We start from the raw sequence: 16,468 nt of genomic DNA, 5'->3' as shown, positions 1-16,468 counted from the left end.
GTGTAGAGTTTGGGATCTCCAGGCCTGGAACTGAGAATCCTGAGTTATCCTGATAATCCTGAGTGACCCAAGTTGAAAATCTAGGTGCACTGCTACAGCTTCCCCCTAGAGGATGCGATGGGTGAAGGAGATTTCAGCTGGAAAAATGTTCAAGTTTTTATCTACCAATGATGGTGAGAAACTGCAGTTTCAAATGATCATTTTTAGCCTGCTATGTGATGAAACAACTGTCTGACCAGAGGAGGATGGGTCCCCTCTTATATAGTAACCTTGATAGTATGTGTGAAAATACATTTGATTGTACAAGGGAAATGTGAACCTTAGTTCCTCCCAAGGTTGATTCCTCCTCCCAGCTCCGAGGGAGTTTTTTCTTTGCCTCTTACTAAGGATTCTGTATTGTATGTTTAATGTTTTGTCTGATTTTGAGCTGAGCTTCTGTGCGGCAGTTGTAATAGCGCTATTAAAAACACATTTGATTTGAATTATTGGTTGAAATTTTGACCATATCAGCTGATGTTAATGATTAAAAAAAACAAAAAAACAATTATCTTCTGATACCAGTATGATTCCTATATCTTCATTCATCCCTAAAACCCAGTACTAAACTCACCCCTGCTCTTGTACCTAATACATTTAATTTCAACCCTAATATCAAGAACCTACTTTTCATATATTCATGTATTCTTTGCCTTGGTGGGTCAGGTGGATTAGATTAGAGGTGGACATAAACCCTGAAGACAGGGCATCAGTGCTGGTTAATTGAAAGACAGGAGGGTTTTAGTACACTATCTGTCCACAAGAGGTCAATGTTGAACTGATGATCCTTTTATCATTAAGCAATGTTCTCACTCTTTTGGCTTTAGAATATTGATAACATAGCAAGTCTCTGTTTTTAAACACCTTTTTAAAACTCTTTTTTAGATCTGCATGAGAGAACTGTACTGGGCACCGAACTGATCCCTTATAAACACTGCAGTCAGGAGCTCAGCGTTTTGCTCAGGACTGTATGAGCGCATGGGTTGACTCAGGTGAGTGTGTTGATTCTAGCCGCAGGGGTTTGTGTGTGTTCTCATTGGGAGTGAATTGCTGATCAGCTACAACGTGACAAGTCCCCAGTGGGGCAGCACTTAAAAGGTTGGGTGTTGGTTTATGGGGTTTGTAGATTTTTCAGGTTGCATACAAAGAGAATAGCTGTCATTTAGAGAGACGGTTATTTTAACATGCATGCATACATTTTCACAGGTGGTATATGATACACTACAAGATTCTTAGGTGTTTTTTTAGTTTTATTAGGCAAAGGACAAGAATATACCAGCACATTTAAGAACTGCTGTGATATACAATGGGTGCAATGAGTTTATTAAACATTTTACTTCCCTACATAGAAACGTGCAGTTAAGATTGACAGTAGCCACAATGGCAAAACAAATTTGAATTGAATTAAACATGATATTGATAAAATACACTGGTACAATACAATAGTTTCCATACTTTTTTTTAAATTGACAAATATAGTAATGGATCAATAATCAATTGTATGTATTTCATTTTATTAGATTCTTTTGAAGTTATTTTCCTTTAAACTCACAATTAATTTATACATTTTTAAAAACATTTTATCATTCTTTTTAACACTTTGAGAATTGTAACTTATTTTATTATTTCAGTAAATGGTAATAATCAATAATTTAATTAATGATTTAATTAAATTTATATTCTAACATAAATATAAAATTATTTGAGAAAATCAAGGTCTTCTTGACATATACATGGTAAAATATGGCCATAAATTTAATTAAAATTTAATTCAAGTATTTTTTTATTTTAATAATAATAAACAAGGTCTAAATCTATGTAAAGATATTTTCGCATTGTAATTTTTTTAATATATTTAAATAAAGCTTCATCCACAAATAATATACTGAATATATTACTTTCGTTATTTTAGTTTTGAAATATAACACTTTTTAATTTTATTTTATTTTATTAAAACTTTAGCCAGCTTACAGTTTAGTTTTTCTGGACACCTTGAGGATTGTATTTACTTACTTAAATGGTCAAATATTATTATTATAACAATATATATTTTTAAAACATAACATACACCTTAATATAGTAATATCCACATTTCTATGAAGGAATTATGAAATTGTTATGAAATATTAAATATAAAAGTGCCTATAGAACCTGGTTGGGCCAAACACTTGATGCCCCGTCTGTCATGCGTGACTTATCTCCCTCATGATAAGTGTTAATATCATCAGTCATTGAAACCCATTAAAACCATCATTGATCAGAGTAATGACATAATAACCCCATTAACATTTCTCATCATTGATTCATGTCTCCACGCCTTTTCAATCTCCCGCTCTGGAGCAGGCATCTCACCAGTCTCACTAATGTGGCCCTTTTGTGTTGGGGAATATCATGCCTGTGTTGTGGCATCTAGTTACAAAGTATGTGTGTGTTGGGGAGGGGTGGGAGAAGGAGGGAGGGTTGGGGGGCTGAGGGGCTGTTTTTTCTGTGTTGGAATGCACAGCTCTGTCAAGAAGCTCCCCTCAATCCTCCCCGACAGGTCGCGGGCCTGAGAAGGAGAAGAGTGTTCGTTGTCGGTGCGCGCTGAACTGTGGGTGACACAGGAGCAGGAGAAAATGCAGTAGAGGTGGGCAGTGGGGGGGTGGTTGGGGGTGTGCAGATGCGCGCTTGTTTTATTGCCCGGACTGAGCAGGGGGAAGCACACAAATGGCAGCGAGGTGAAGAGGTTAGAAACATAATTCTGAAATGCACAGATAAATCAGCGCGTGCAGCCACACCGAGAGACGCCCCGAACCACCTGATGTTTCCTCTGTAAACAGTCCGGGTCTGCTCTCCTCCTGAGCTGGCACCTAAACCACAATTACATGAATCAACAAACACAAACATCACTTTAATTCAGCAGCTTCACACAAACATTTCACTTCAGAGAGACATACACCTCATACCACTAAAATGTCTAATTTACAGCAGAAAAACAACCATTTTTAACTTTCAGTGGATGTCACTGCAAAAAAAAATCACATGTAATGTTTAGAGTTTATCATGAGACTTGTAACAATGTAAAGAATAAACAGCAGATTTAATTTAAGAAAAATGTCAAAAATGGATACAACGTTTTTGCATGACAGAGGGAAATGAATTGTGTATAATCAAATAAACAAATAAATAAAAAAAAGGAAGATTAATGATCACAAGACCACAAATCAAGCTGAACTGCTTAAATTTTTGCACCAGGAGTGGCGTGAAGTTATCCAATAGTAGTGTGTAAGACTGGTGGAGGAGAACATTCCAAGATGAATGAAAAACCAGGGTTATTCCCCCAAATATTGATTTTAAAAACTTGTTTTCTTTGCATTATTTAATGTTTGAAAGCTCTGCATCTTTTTATTATTTCAACCATTTCTCATTTTCTGCAAATAAATGTCTCTAAATGATAATATTTTTATTTGGAATTTGGAAGAAATTTGGAACAATCTTCATTTTACTCGAACATATACCTATAAATATCAAAATCAGATAAACTGATTCAGAGCTGTATATTCAGTTAAAATGTCATGATGCCTGAAAGTAGAGCTTTCCATGCACTGATATGAAAGTTGAAATCTGTCCTAATATTAAAATCATACTGTATTATATTATACCTCTTTAATTTCATCTGTTATTGTGTTTATTTCAATTAAACCTATTCATTAAAATTGGAATGTATCTCTCTGCAAAGCACTCTGAGTTGCAACCTGTATAAAATGTGCTTTATTAATATATAAAGCATTATGATTGTAATAATTATTTATCAAACTATTCATTTTCGATGAAATCTTATAAAGTTGAACTCTATATGAAAACTTGTGTCTAATAAACATAATATCACTACACATTCATACAAACATCCGCACAAGATAGTAACATACACACACGCGCACACACACACACAGCCTAAAGAGATGAGCAGTCCCACTCTGCACAGCGCTGGGCCAGGGCAACGAGAGGACATTCACACCTTGTTAAGTTTTACTGCTTGCGCATTTGTTGGGCCCAATCCTCTATTGCCCCTTTGATGTGAGCAGAGCTGCCACAGACACAGAGAACCAGAGAGAGAGAGTGAAAACTGTACCCTGCCATGCAGACAAGAGGACACAGAACAGTTTCAGAAATAACTCACACAGCCCCCAACATGGTAATTAAGCCAATGTGTTCTGGGGTTCAGTGATAACAGTACAGTAGTAATAAGGTATAAAACAATATTTAAAATTAATTACAGTATTTAAAATCAAATTGCTGATCATCTATATTAATAACAACCAAATTATTTTATTCCACCAAATGCATTTACAAGGGGTATAGAGAGGGGGCACTCCGGTAACTCTGGTAGGTGATGCAGTGTAAATAGCTGCGAATTTAGCAAACCTTTTCTAAATAAAAGAGAATGAGCAATCCTGGATAAACCAGTCTGCTAAATGCGCTTCCTACCACCTTTGATTTTTCTAAAAATCGTCAGTGTGCCTATTAATCCAGTGTACCTTATGTATGAATTTTACCAGTCAGGTTGTAAGAAGCAGTAAAGCCACTTCACTTAAGTACAGCGTTAAACAGGAATTTCAGTTTAGTTCTCCAGCACCGGGGCTGGAGCAGTATATGCATTAGCTGCTAACCGCGCTAGTTATTTCCCCATTCAGAGGTGAGTACTATGGACCTTTAGTCCGTGCGTTTACCATGTTACAACAAGCTACATGGGACAAACCACTAGCTAATATCGCCCTGGCTTACCGGAACACTAAGGGTTCCTCAGTGTAGCTCTGTGGGCTGGCATTAGGTAGCAGTTAGCCGCTAATGCTTCAGCGTTGGTGCTGGATTAATTCAGGAATCTAATCTTACTCTAAATAAACAGAAGCACTTTACTCACCCAAATAAACAGTTTTCAGGGGAGAAATATGTGTAGATTGACATCCACTGCTCGTTTGACTTTTTTTATTATTACAGTTTTGTTTACTTAACTCAGCTTTACTTAACTTAGTTATCTACCCCCCACCACCACCCAGCGACGAGACCGGCTGAATTAGAAGTTTCTTATAGTATCTCTTAAAATGCGCCTTATAATGCAGTGCACCTTGTGTATGACAATAGACCAGTAAATAAATGTTTATTGATAGTGTGCCTAATAATCTGATGAGCCCTATATTGCAAAAATACAATACATGGATAACATGAAACACTGTAGAAAAACACTATTGCAGAACAGCATGGGCAGCGTAACTCTATACACATCCAAATCCATTTTTTCCACTTAAACTGTTTTCCATCTCCAGTTCTAATTCCAAAAGGTAGTTTTCCATGTGCTGATATTGGCACATTTGTACTTCCCCTGAAACCTTTTTTGTCCACAGTTTCAATTCACATTCTGATTGATATGGGACACTAACACTAACTCTCTATAACTTGATATATATATATTTTTTAAGATTGATATTTTTTAAAACTTTTTTCATTATTTTATTGTCAAATTTATGCAGATTTTGTTGCTCTTCATTTCATAAAGAGCAAAATACCATGCGTCTATCAATGGTGCAGCAGTAGCAGACTTTAACTGATTCAATAGTGCTAACCTTATATGAGAAAGATTTAATAAAAATGGAAAAAAGCTGTAATTATTTAATAAGGTCTGTTTTTAATGATTGCTGATTGAGTTTGTTCAAACTCGAATTGGTGAAGAGTTTACAGTACCAGATTCTGCGCAAATTCAGATTAAACATTAAACAGGTTTGATTTTCTGCAACTGAAGAAAGATGCTGTCCGATCTTGAGGCTAAAAATCTAGTTTCAGCCCATCATACACCACGCCACTTTCACTCAGACTATTAGTTTCAACTGCACCAGAGTCTACAGACTAGAGCCACTTAGCACAGACTGACCACTAATGGAAATTGTGATGACCAGAATGTTATCCTGCTAACTAAGCTAATGCTAACAAACATAATTCTACTGATTTACAGGAGCTTATTATTTGAATCGTTGTCACACTGATGGTTTAATATTTATTACATGATTGCTTTACAATTGTGCATAATATTTGCTTAGTCTGTGGCCCTGTAAGCAAACTGAACTTTGAATTTGATCAGTTTTGAAACAAAACAGGATGTAGAAAAGTAACTATTTGTGCTTTTCCTCTCCCGCAGTAATAATGTACATCCTAAACGACAGTCTAATGATATAAAAAAAGTAAACAAGTAACAGTCTGCTATGTACACAACTAATGATCAAGAAATGTAATAGAAACCTCATTGGTGTGAAGTGTTTTCAGGTCCTGTTTGTGTGGAGTTTTCTCAATCTTTCTTCCAAAACACACTTTACCATCCTAAGACTCACACAAAACCTGATATGTGTTTAGTCATGTTCAGGGCTGTGGATGACAACTACACTACCTGCAAAAACAGAAAGCGAGACAGAGGACATTGTGTCAGGGATGTGATGTCAGTCATGGCTTGTCCAGATTGCTTCACGTTTTTGTTGGGAAATTCTTTCCCTTTTACCTGTACATGAGAGGCTCTCCTAAATTGCATGAAGGAATGCAACAACAAGTGATTAAAGGAGCAGGAGAGCAGGCGATATTTCAGAGTAAGGGGTACTTAGTGTGTGAAGCCTGACTGGAGAAAAAAAGGAATAAGGGGGTGGCGGGGCAGTAAGCCATGTCCATAGGTGATAGTGTAAGATTAACACCCTATAAAGAGGACACATACTTATGAAGTGTGTTGTGACTGGTAAACTGGTAAAATTTTATCATGTTTTTAAATGTGTTTAATGTATTTACCTGTGAGGACACCAATAAAAGTGAAGCAAAAATAGAATACAATTTTATTATATAAAGGGGGAATAATTCAACAAGTGGATTTGTAAACAAAGTTATTAATTTGGTGTGCAATAGTTCTTTTATAGGGAAACTTTGGTGAAGAATTCTTTACAGTGGTGCAGAAAGAAGATCTCTGTCTCTTTCTGACACTTGTAAAATTACAATGAAAAAGCTTCTCATCTGAGCAGTAAATGTTCATTTACTCAGTAAAACACCAATATAAGAATTAAAATAAATACACATAATATTAATATAAAAGTGAGTTGTCATAATTGGGAGTGTGACGAGACACTCACAAGATGAGACGAGTCGAGACAAGACACAATGTTGAGATCACAAGAACGAGATGAGAAAAGCTTTAAACAATATATTTTGTCATTTTAAAGTTTAAGTATATTGAATAAAAATATTTTATTTGCCTGAAATTTTTATAACTAATTTATAACTGCAGGTGAGTGTGTAATATTTGTAAGTAATAATCTTGTAATGGATGTCAATAAATTTTTACTCTTATTATGAATTATGTAGGATTTTCATGCAGACAAATGCAGAACAGTATGAAAGTACTTCAGCTGTTTTACTATAATCCCAATAATCCCAAGAATCCCCCCAGTAAGGGATCTGTATTTAACTGGCAGCCACCTTGAGAGTTTAAAAAAAACTTACAACCAATGGTTTCATCACCACCACTGTAAACATTTTCGTATGAAAATAGGTTTCTCTGGATTGAAGATTTTCATACCAGACACATAATGTTCGAAAAAGCAATAGAACTTTTTGCATCTGGGCTCCCCCTACAGTTGCAATTTACTTTTACTCTGCTTGAGGTAAATACAAATTCCCCCTTCTAGGCAGCTGTACACATGCAATTGCTGAAAAACTGAGATATACAAAGGTACCACCAGAAAGTGAAAGAAGCATGTGGAATAGGTGGTAGAGTAATATTACAGTATTAATATTAAAATTTGAATGTGCAGCTATGTAAAAGTTTTACAGTGCATCAGAGTGGTAATGATGGGTACCATTCTCTCCCTGCATGATTTATGATTAAGCTTCATCATGCAGCGATTTTATCTTTTGTACAGATAGGGATGATGTATAATAACCCTCACATAGGTCCCTGTGTAACAGGGTAATTTGCTCAGACCTCAAAGTCAGGGGGTTGGTTAGAAAAAGGAAAAGGACAGGCTACATGGGAGTTCTCGTCACTCCAACGGGATCAGATTTCCTCTCCATCAGACCTTGGAATGGAGCGGGAAACCTTCGAGAGAATTCCAAACTTGTTCCGGAGGAAAAAAAGGAATCGCTATAATTTAGGTAATTGGGTTTTTTCTCTCTCTCTTTTCTTTTGACTTGGCTGGGAGAGATTTTGGCGGGGTTAGAGCAGTGGAGCAGAGGGTGGGAGAGCATACCTGAGAAACAGCAGCAGCACCACCTTTCCGCGTGAAAGGCCTCTCTTGTCCCACCAGGGCTCTGAATGTGGGATTAAGCCTTTTGAGCATACCTACTTTGTAGCACCTGAATGTGAAAGAAAGGCAGCTATTGTGAAGCCCCTGGGCTCAAGCGCTGAGCCTTCTTCCAGCCGTGGGCCCCCTCGGCCCCACCGCCAGCTGAGTCCAGAGCCTGCGGCCCGCTCCGACAATTAGCTGGCCAAATCAAACCCCCACCTCGCACAACTAATTGTTTCTAACGAGAGCTTTGGGGAAGATTACATGCTGTTTTCCTATCAGCCTATTCAGGCCTTGTTCTTTGACTTTGTGTGTGTGTGTGTGTGTGTGTGTGTGTGTTAGATATGGGAGGGCATCGTTCCGCTCTGGTTAAAAGGAGATAAGCCAGTTTTCTCCAATAAAAGCCCCCCTCCAGCACCAGACTTTATTTCCACCCTCTTTTCACAGTTCAGGTGCACTTGTGTATTGAAGGCAGGCTAACAGTTAGGAGGTAGGGCAGAGAGAGAGCGAGACAGACAGAGAGAGAAAAAGTGAGAGAGAGAGAGACCACCTTGTAGATATTTGCTGCCTCTTGCCATGTTCTTAAAAAACTTTGAGTAAAAGAAAAAGTTGTGCTTAAATGCACAAATTTTTGCTTATGTTCATTAAAAAAGTACCATACAGTGCATTCATTAGGTATTGTAAGTTATTGATTGTTGTTCAATTAATAACAGTTGTGAAAAGTATAGAATTTTAGTTGCATTAAAGTTGCAAAGATCCAATGTTCCAAGCCTATTTAACACCCTGTTATTTTACTTCCATTTTCCATTTCGGCTTGTGGAGAACAAAACTGATGATTCTTTTATTTGTTGGTTTGTGGTCTGTCCTCAGCTTATAGAATCTCCAAATACTAGCATGGTTTTAACACTCCAAACTAAACAATTAAATTATTGCTGAGTTACACCAGATATTGTTGGTGTCTTTTCTGCTGACGCAGTTCAGTTTGTTCTTTCTAGGGGCCAGACAAGTTGAGGCTGTTAAAATCTAGTGTAAGTGAGCATTAGCTTTTAGCCTTGCATGGATCCACGTTTTGACTGTGTTGATTTTGAGCTCCCAAGAAAAAGCTGTGGTCACAAGGCCAGGTTTGCGCAACATGTTGTAGCGTCCTGTAGCATCACATATTTCCAAGTAGTTGTAAACTAGTGTAAAGTCTGAAAGTATCTCATATTCTCCTGAAGTCCTCCTTGTTATTTGTGTTGTACTATTTTAAGCATTCTTCAGGTGTAAAGGTGTACATTTGGAGATGTAAATGTAACTGATATGTAACTGATATTACATGCTTCCCTCCATCACATACAAACCACCCCCACCCCTACTCCAAACATTAAACTTTGGAGTAGTGGAATTGCTGTGCTCATGAGAGATGGTACTCTTTTCAATCCACTTTTGGACTGGAATGAGCTGGGGTGGCACAACTAATTATGCAACATAATGCTTTTTTACAGCAAGAATGCTAATCTAGGAGCAGTTAGGCCTTTTCCATTCTTACTCTTTCATCACATTTAAAGCATGAATGTGCTGTTTTCTCTGCTAAGGGCTGGTGTGGCTAGGGATCTTCATTTCAGGGAGGCAGAAGCATGCATCAGTTGTTTGAAGACTGACCCATTGGTTAAACAAGTGGAATCAGGTCAGGTGTGATGCTGGTTGTTTAAAATGAAAATCTGCAGTCACACTGGCCCTTTATGGATAAGAGTGGACACCCCTCATCTAAAGTAAAGCCTCTGCAGAAGAGTAAAATATATGCCACAAAGGTGGGACAAACTATCTGTAAATACCCTTGAGTTCAGAAGAACTGTAGCTAGTTTACAACAGCAGGTGCCTAAAACATGTGGACACTGTAGTTTTATCAGTTGTCTGCCTGTAGGATGTGGCATGTGACCGAACACAAAGAACTACAGTGCAGTGTGTGATGGACACTAAGCTTTTCCCTGCTATCTAGACTCTCACTGTCATGCTCTCCTGGTGGGGGGCTTAGGGTAGGGGATAATGCTGGAACAGTGAGTGAGAGAAAAATATTTCTGTGGAATGCTCTTCACATGTACGACTGACACACAACCATTGACCATTTAGAGACCTCACTGGAGTGTGTGTGTGTGTGTGTGTGTGTGTGTGTGTGTGTGTGTGTGTGTGTGTGTGTGTGTGTGTCTTTGTTTGGATGTGTGTGTTCTTCACATGCTTTGGGTCTATAAAGACCACTATGCCAACACCAAGGAACATCTCTTCTGTGGGTTATTTTTTTTAAAACTAAACTAGGTACACAGAATCAAATGAATCTTTGTCAGCTGTCAGATGTTTAGAATCTTAGAGTTAGAGATTGGTACTTGGTGAGGGGGCCAGGATCCAGTCATGTTTTCCACTGCATCAAACAAACAGAATCATCATGATAAGCTTACCATATGCTTTGATGCAAGTCATTATTTAGAGCTCCATAATTCTGCTGTAAAACTATGTTTCTCATAACCAGATGTTTGTGCAGAACTTGTTATACACATCAGACACAAATCAACTATATTCTATTTTGGAGCATTGCTGTGTGTATGAGATGTTGGATGTTAAGGTATTGGATGATCACCACCCCACCTGATCCTCAATTTACAGAAACCAAACCTAAGTACTAAATAGAGGATCATCATTCCAGACAACGCAGTTCCACTGCTCCACAGCCCTCTAGCTCCAAAAGTGTAATGTGTTTTCTGCTCTAGAAAGTTTTGTTCTAGTGGCAGTACTTTTCTGCAAGGTTTTATGTAAATGCATACTTTAGAAGGTGTGTCTATTAAATGTACTCCCCTAGCCTTTCTTAACCTTCAACCAGAAAAAAACGTTGGTATGGAAAAAAAATGGAAAATGTAAATTAAAAAAAGTTTTACTTTCATCAAGCCTAAGTTATAACTGGTAGGACATCCCTTTTCCTTTGGCAAATGTTTGTGAAGAACTACAATATTGAGTTACATACACACATGCCACTTAAATCCTTACTGTGCAAAGAGAAAATGGACACACTAAAATGAACACTCATGATATTCGATTCGATATTCGAGTCATTCAACAATAGCTGATAGAGCCACATAGGCAAGAGATTACTTTGGGAAACTTTTGTCAAGCACTAAAATATGGAGTTTCATTCACAGAAGCCCTTTAAAACGTTACTGCGCAAAACAGAAGCCTTGTATTAAACATGTCTGGAAGTGGCGCCAGCTTCTCTGAGATTAGAGGCATCTGGGATAGGCCATCACACAGTGGAAATGTGTATTGTGGTTACACCAATCAGTCATCCAGATCGTTTTTTTTTTTTTTTTTTGTTTTTTGGGAAGAAATTGACAATGAGCTCTCTGGACTAAAGAGAAAAAAGGACCCTCCAGACTACTATCAGTTACTGCAGCCTCAGCTTTCTGTTCTTGGCTGACTCAATTTTTTACTTGTTCAACGTTCAAAGATGCTTTTCTGCTCACCACTAATTCTGCTCAATTGTATAGAGTAGTTATCTAATTTAATGTAGCTTTTCTGTTATTCTTATGGGTCTACAGAAATGAAAACAAGGCAGCTTGTTTTTGTTTTTCGCATCAAAGCCTTTATTTACATTATCATTTTTTAGATGGTTTAAAAAGTAAAGTTAAATGGATAATAGAGTGAATACCATAAAGATTAAACTACAAACTACAAAAAAATGACCTAGTATACCAAAATCCAGTTGTATATTTCACCTCAGACTGATTAAAGAGGGCAAATTCACAGTTAATCAGGTGGGACTAATGGCAAAGGCAAACATTTAGGTTCTTTAAGGCTGTGTTGATTTAAGAGTGTGGAGTGACACCCCACAGTGAGAAAATGAGGGATGAACTGTACTAATGCAGGTGTGTCTGAGCACCATGTTGGGTCAGTTGATAAAAGGCATTTCAACAAATAAACGAGACAACATTTACCTTTAAATCCACAGAATAAACAGGGGTCTAATTAGTTATGCACTGAATTCATTGCCAGTGTGATACGCTTTGATTTATGAGAGTTCTGTTGTTTTGCAGAAGGCATTCAGTGGCAGATCTGTCTCATTACAAACAACCCAAATCAAACACCCGCCGCAACACTGGCTCCAACACACCGGGAGTGATGGACAGTGGGCTTTGATGCCAGCAGGAGTGTGTGTGAGGTCGAGGAGGGAGCACGGTAACTGAACACCACCTCAGACAGCACTTAAACACTCAGAAACACACACACTGCTCCTGTTTCCCTCACCTGTGTGGACATGTGCACTAAGCAAGTCCCTGCAGGAGCTTTGACTGTGCCACTAAGGGGCCGTGCTTAGCCAGTGACCCTCAGTGATGTTCTCCACACCTCAGATTTTCTGCATCATGGTAGTAGTCGTCTTGTTGTCTCACTGTATTTGGATAGCTGTCCTATAGATTATCTATGAATACACAAATTGTTAACTAATTTACTTACTCACTTGATAGGATTAAGATTAGTATGAGAACCATGGTTGGGATTAAGACCACGGTCAGTGTTAGGATTAGGTTGTGGGATGGATTTGTGGTTAAACAGAGTTTGTCCACCACAGTTTTTTTTTTTTTTTTTTTTTTTGAGAATAGTTCAGTGGGGAGAAGATCAACTGATCTCCAAACATAAAGTTAAACATTTAACTTTTTAAAGCATTTTAAGCAAGATATTTAAGCTCTTAGATAACTTTTAAAAAGTTATCAGATTTAAATTAACAGGTTTCACTGCACAGTAGAACAGTGCACCACCATACCTGAGAAGGCTTAATATTCTTAAAGGTAAAATATTCCTTTAAAAATACTATTTAAATTTACATATGTTTCCAGAAATAAGAGATAGAGAATAATGGAGAAGTATATTTGCTTTGTCACGGTACTTTTTTGAAGTAAATAGGTTTTTATTCAATTTTTTTAAGCATTGGTTACAGGTGTAAAGAAAATTTCGATAATACTTTAATATACTCACATTCAAAATCACAGTATAGATTTTTGTTCTGATTGAGTAAAAAGAAACCCTTCTTTTACTCATATTTTATAAATATAATTTGTGTTTAATAATGAGTTTTTTTATATAGTATCACTATATAATTTGTAAAAAATAAATGATACTTAATTTGTATATTATTCACTTGCCATCCAAACCCAAAACTTTCTATTGTGTACTGTCAAGTATAATTTAATTTAATTAGATTTTCTACATGGTCTTAAAAAGTTTGGAAAATGGTTTTCTGGAAAGATGTGCCTAAAATTCATTTTTACATTATACTCTGCATTCCTATAATCACACACATTGACCGTCTTCCCACCTCTTCCAATAGGGCTTTTCAAAGCAATCAGGCTCTTTACATTTTCAGTGCGCCTCTAAGCTTTTTGAACTGTGCTCTTTACCTTTTTCTGCAGGACTGAGTGAGAGATAAAGAGGCAGATTGTAAAGGCAGAAGACTGAAATGAAGAGAATGAAAGGATGAGAGAGAAGAGAGGTGAGGAGAGATTGACGGAGGGGTCAGTCGTCCTCATAGCAGGGGTCAGTCACAGGTAAGAGGGCATTGTGGATGACCCGAATAAACTTGTGCCGGTTCCCACGACCGGTGACTTTTTAGCTAAAGGAGGTCAGCTCATTGACAGGGAGCACCAGTTCATACACCTGACATGGGAAAAGCTCAGGTCTTCACCTTAACCAACCGCTGCATACACTGTGGAGGCTATACAGAGCATGTCGTCTACTTGGAGTACATTCCTCCACATTCATGTTTAGCCATCCAGACAGTTATTAATGGGATTTTGTTCTACTTTTCCAATTTTCTACTGTTTATTTTCATTAGAAAATTACGTCTAACTTCTGCTTCTCTAGGTGAGCCGTGTGATGTCAGCCACCCATGGCTCGTAATCCCAGTAAGCATAATTGATCTCATAATCTTTGGGGCGGGGGATCACACCTCTTCTTCCCCATCAGTCATCCAATGAGTTAGAGGAGTGAAAAAAGTCCAAGCTAGTTAATTGGAATTGGGTAACTAATGGCTAAATTGTGGAGAAAGCTGGAGAAAATACTAAAATCTCAAAATAGCCTTGATCTGGGCATAGGGCATGCTACATAATTACATACATCTTCTGAGGTCTGTTAGCCAGTGTTTTGTAAAACTGCCCCTTGAAATGTTTATTACCAGACTTTGTGTAACACATCTAAACAGTAGCTTTTAAAACGTAAAGTTGCTAGTAGGTGTGTACCAGTTTTTGTATTCTCACTGAACAGCAACAGCTATTGATGATATCACAGTTCTTACAGAGGACAGACAGAAGGGCAAGTTTTCTATAGGATTTTTTTTTTTTAATCAGAGCACCGATATATATAGAACACAGACAGGAAAAGTCAATAAACACCAGGTTCAAGTTCATTTGTACTTTACCCTGTCTGGTTAGCAAGCACACTAATCCAGTAAGCCAGCTACCTATCAGGCCATAAGTGCTTAATTTTACTCCAAATTGGGCTCTGAGTGGTCCAGCAGGCTAAGCGCTACCACTATGACCGGTAGATCACCGGTTCGAATCCTGTTTCTGTAGCTTGCCATGGGCTACCGGAGTCCCGAGAGAGCTCAATTGGCCTTGCTCTTTCTGGGTGGGTAGATTGCGCTCTCTCACCACATCACTCCAAAAGGTGATGTCGATCTGTGAATGTCTGTGAGCTGATGTATCAGAACTGAGTCGCTGCGCTTTCTTCTGAGCGCTCTGTGATGCTACTTGGCAATGCTGCATCAGCAGCTCTAAAAGAGGTGGTGGCTGACTTTACATGTATCAGAGGAGTTGGGGCATTACTAGTGATCGGGGGCGTTCTAATCAGTGGGTTGGGTAATTGGCCGTGTATTTGGGGAGAAAATGGGAAAAAAATAAAAACATTTACTTCAATTGTTGACACACCCTGGCTGTGTTGAAAACTCTCAATCATGCACTCCCTCATTCACTCACTCTGTCTCTCACACACTTGCGCACACACACTCAGATGGTGGAAACTAGATAACTTGGCACAATACAATATTTTCATTTTTAAAAAAGCTTCAAAACTTGGAACCCAAAGTTTAGCTAGCATCGAGCCAGAAACCTTAAACAGTTAGCAAGTAACATTTGGATTTGCATGATATTGAGAAAATTGTCGGAGTATCACTGCTGTAAAGAAACAAGTGTTTCTGGTATTGTGACCTTTCTTCCATCTTTTTCAACTTTTTCGAATCATTGTGAATCAAACAAGGATGGTATTTCAGCATTGTTGGTCAGTTGTAGTGTATTCTAAAGCTAATTCCTACAGACTATGTGATTACCCAGGGGGCACTGTATGAGACTAAAAATCAATGAAAAACAAATCTGTGTCTTTTGAGGTTTGTCGCTTTTTTCTGTATCAAACTCATACTGAACCTTAAGGCCTAAATCATTAATTGGATTGAACCTTAAGGCCTTTGTGTACTGTCACACTGCTAGTAGCCAGTGTTGTAATGATAGAACAATATTTTGCATGTGTACAGGATAAAGGATGTTCAGTGTCCCAACAATAGTTACAGTTGAGTTCATTTAGAGGTAATCCGACAGGCGGGAGGTGCAGAGAGGCTTTACTGTCATGGTGACTGATAGGAACTAAGCAGGGTTGACGTGTCGTGGTCGGAGGTGTGTATGAAGTGCATGTGGGTCTGCAGACAGGTTGTGGTGCTGCATCTGGTTTCAGTTGAAGAAAGATTTTTGGCATGAAGGTAATCCAGTGTGGTCATCAGTGTGTGGATATGTGGATGTATAAGTGTGAAGCGTTCTAGTGCTTGATGTTGTAGTCAGCATGCTGTAGACAGACTTGTGTGTGTATATCTGTGTGTGTGGCTTTTGTGGTGGCAGGGGGTGTTGCAGGGGTGGTGACTGGACTAGCTGCGGGTGAAAATAGAAAATGGAAAATTCCTGTGTGAAGTGTGGTGGTTTGTGATCAGGTGTGAACTTCAGAGAGAGAGAGAGAGAGAGAGAATGAGTTAGAGGAAGGTGGACATGAAGGCTAGACAGCTGCCTAAATCCAAATCTTCACCAAAGAGAGTGACCAGAAAGTCTCCCACAACAGCTTGCTGCAGTTTTCTGTCATTGTAATATAGT

At 38.1% G+C, this 16,468-nt stretch overlaps 1 long non-coding RNA gene across 1 annotated transcript in view; it reads left to right on the top strand.

Annotated features, from left to right (window-relative positions):
* LOC111192673 (uncharacterized) overlaps positions 1–16,468 on the top strand; it is a 34,217-nt gene that overhangs the window by 11,739 nt on the left and 6,010 nt on the right. Inside the window, exons 3-5 of the long non-coding RNA XR_002650078.2 lie at positions 922–1,028; positions 12,383–12,524; positions 13,754–13,888. This is a non-coding gene — a long non-coding RNA (uncharacterized LOC111192673). The remainder of the gene's footprint in view (positions 1–921; positions 1,029–12,382; positions 12,525–13,753; positions 13,889–16,468) is intronic.

This window comes from Astyanax mexicanus, chromosome 12, assembly GCF_023375975.1.
Source record: "Astyanax mexicanus isolate ESR-SI-001 chromosome 12, AstMex3_surface, whole genome shotgun sequence".
Classification (NCBI taxonomy): domain Eukaryota; kingdom Metazoa; phylum Chordata; class Actinopteri; order Characiformes; family Acestrorhamphidae; genus Astyanax; species Astyanax mexicanus.
Note: the sequence above shows the minus strand (reverse complement) of the source record. Positions and strands in the feature narration are given on the sequence as shown.